The sequence below is a fragment of the Myotis lucifugus genome, unplaced genomic scaffold, assembly GCF_000147115.1.
Source record: "Myotis lucifugus unplaced genomic scaffold, Myoluc2.0 scaffold_354, whole genome shotgun sequence".
Taxonomy (NCBI): Eukaryota; Metazoa; Chordata; class Mammalia; order Chiroptera; family Vespertilionidae; genus Myotis; species Myotis lucifugus.
Genome location: NW_005871402.1, coordinates 634,508 through 637,804, shown reverse-complemented (window position 1 = coordinate 637,804; position 3,297 = coordinate 634,508). Strand labels below are relative to the sequence as shown.

The following is a 3,297-nucleotide window of genomic DNA, read 5'->3' as shown; positions in this document are numbered from 1 at the left end:
GCACAGACTCCCGGTAACTCACAGCTGGGTCTGTAAAGCTTGCAGTCCGGGGTGACCCTTTTTGGGTGGAGATGGGCTCGGGAGAAGAAGTCCCTGCTCACTGGGCAATGCCATGGGATTGGGTTACCTAGTTTGTTATGTTTTAGCGGCTGGATTAGGTTGGGGCTGTGTCAACAGCAGATTGTGAACTCGTGTAGGAAACAGACTGCTAAAGGGTCTCCAGGGCGCAGCGTGTTAGGAGGGAGTGCAGGGCTCCCTAGAACCTGTCTGTGTGCTGAGTGGATGTCCTTAGTGAGAGACAATGTGAATGCCAAGATATTCTTGGATAACTCTGGCCCCCAGAATGCCCAGAAGGTGGTTTTCCTGGTTACAGGGGGACTGGAACAGCTCAGGCAGTGATGGCGAACCCTTTGAGCTCGGCGTGTCAGCATTTTGAAAAACCCTAACTTAACTCTGGTGCCTTGTCACATATAGAAATTTTTTGATATTTGCAACCATAGTAAAACAAAGACATATTTTTGATATTTATCTTATATATTTAAATGCCATTTAACAAAGAAAAATCAACCAAAAAAATGAGTTCGCGTGTCACCTCTGACACGCGTGTCATAGGTTCGCCATCACTGGCTCAGAGCAAAGTATGAGTGCTAAGACCAGAGGCCTTGTGAGCTGGGCTAACAGAAAGCTGATAAGAGCCAGCAGCTGCCAGAGCCTGGTTTTGGCCAATAGTTATCTGACTTAAGTTGCCTCTTGATGTGGGTATAGCTACAGAAACAAGTCCTTTAGTTTTGAAGGATTGTTGTAGCCCAGCCCCAGCCCCTGCTCCGGAGTGTCCGCAAAGTTTGAGATGGTCCAATTCCTTGAACTGCTTTCAGCTCTAGAGAATGGCGCTCTGGGCCCACTGAAACCAAGGTGATGTGATCAGTTGGGTGAGTGGCGGATATGTGTTTTCCTTAGCGTGCGACCCTAAAAGTCCATAAGCGTCACATCTACAGTTCTCCTTTTGTACCAAACCCTTTCCATCACTGCGACCCTGGCAGGCCACTTCTCCAGGGTCCCCAAGTTAGAGTCATTTCCAGTGTGGGATGACTGATTAGAATTTGGGAGGGGGAGAGAAGTACAAATGCTTTTGCATATTAAACTTCACCATTTTAGGGAAAAACTACTCAGCATGTTGGATGATCCCTTCAGTAACTGAAACCACCTGAATGGATGTGGCTACAGCCATTTCAGCAAGTATTCCTTCACTTTTGACCCATAGTAAGTTAGGCACTTAAAGTATTGCAGTGTTTCTTAGAGCATTTTATTAGTGCTTCTGGTTTGAGCAAGCTCCACAAGTAGTTTGATTAAATATATAAAGTCAAAAAACTTTTGTGGTGGTAACTTCTGACATGTTTTTTATAAATCTTGAAGTTTTTTTGTCTTAATCCTTTACACTTGCAACTTGTGTCCATTATTCATCCAGATAAAAAGTCATCAAACTTCAAGCAATTCCTGTCATTGGGACTTTAAAGCAACTGCTACCGCATGGGAGTCTGAATACAACCTCTTCAAGTGAGAAGTATGGCAGTCTACAGCAGCTCTCAGTTTCTTTAACTTGGAGGCCACATCCCCCAATTAAAAACCACCCTTCTCCTCATGTTGGTCTCCAGGAGCAGCACTATGCAGGCTTCAAATGGAACCCCCCTCAAATATTCTTTCAAAGGAGTCCCAGAGCTGTTTTTCCCCAGCCACTTATTTTGATCAGCTCACACTTATAAGAGGGCTTTTTCCAAGACTACTAATGCGTTTCTATGGTAACCTGCTCTGGCTTCCAATAATGAATGGAAGAAATTGCTATACTGCCCACCTTTGTCCATTCAATTGCCCATGTCTGCTGGAAATTGATCCTGTACTGTTCTACTTTATTTCCAACTTCATCCATTTCTTTCTTTAAGGTATCTGTTTTTTGATGGAAAGTCCTGAAGATTTGTGAGCTTAGTTCCACCTGATTCTAACCGAGTTCCAGTCTAAAACCAATTTAGTGAACTGTTTCTTCTGGTTTTAGATGTTTAGGGATCTCTGCCTTTGTTATGCCATACAGAAGATTCACAATTTTTCTTTCAACAAAGATTTCGTACTGAGTGAGTTCTACAGTCAGTTGATTTTCTGCTTCTCCCCATGTGCCCAACATCTTCCCAAGAGGAAGTCTTCTAGCTGAGCTGATGCTTCTTGCATATTCTGAGTGAGATTATCTTTCTCTGTGCTTCCTCTGGCATCGGCGCCATGCTGGCCCTGGAAGCACACCACCAGGCTCTTATGAGAATGGTGGCACTTTGGACCATATTGATGCAAAGCTTGAGCTGTAACAGACCTTCAGAGAGGACTTCTGTTTTCTCAGCTCTGCCCACTGTTTGGTTGGACAGCTGCTTCGTGCAGTTGAACTTGTTCACTGCAGGAGTGGCAGCCTGACCCAAGGAGATCAGACCGACAGGGCAGGACAGCAGCCGCATCCATGGCTCCCCAGGTTGGCCAGTGGCCATGTCATTTGTCACTTCTAGTGTCATAGCCCTATTTTTATTTTTATTTTCTTCCTGCCATATTACTTCAAACTGCTCCCTGTAAAGATCTCCAAGTTGAATTTAACTAAATCATCTTATCTGTGGTATGCATTTTGTAGAGCATGGTCAGGTAATATGGAAGTGTAAAACATGGAATGCATATGATATCACTTTATTTTAAATTTTATAATTTGAATGTAAACATTTACTAATCATGAAATTTAAATATTAGTAGGAGAAATTTTTTTAGGATGTATATTTTTTTTTGTAAGAAATAATTATGGACTTACTTAATTGCCATTTCTGAAAAATAAATTTAAGTTTACCATAGTTATTACTAAATGTGAATCTGAAAATGACTTGTCTCTTGCTTTAGACAAACTGAATTTCTATAGAAGATAATGATATGGATGCACATTTGGAAAAAGATTTAAAGTTTTTTTTAATATTTGGAAAGTTTAGCATTGCTAAGTAATCAGGTTATTGGATGGTAATTTCTCACTCAGAACCCTTCAGGAATGAGAAATGGACAGTTAAATTGACAGTCTGAATTAAAAAATAATAAATTATTAATTCATATGAAAAAAAGAGGCATTCTGGAAAATATTTTTAGGCAGCATTTTTACTGGTTCTCTTAGCAATCATGCTAATTATTAATTCACATACCACATATCAATGAAATAGTTGTTTATTGAAAAATAACTCAATAACTCCATTATTTGTCAGTTCTTACCTATACATCTGACATAGTTTCATA

General features: G+C 40.8%; 1 pseudogene; it reads right to left on the bottom strand.

The window, feature by feature from the left end:
• Positions 1-966: 966 nt before the first annotated feature.
• Positions 967-2,546, bottom strand: LOC102431198 (annotated as a pseudogene).
• Between the last annotated feature and the right edge of the window lie 751 nt (positions 2,547-3,297).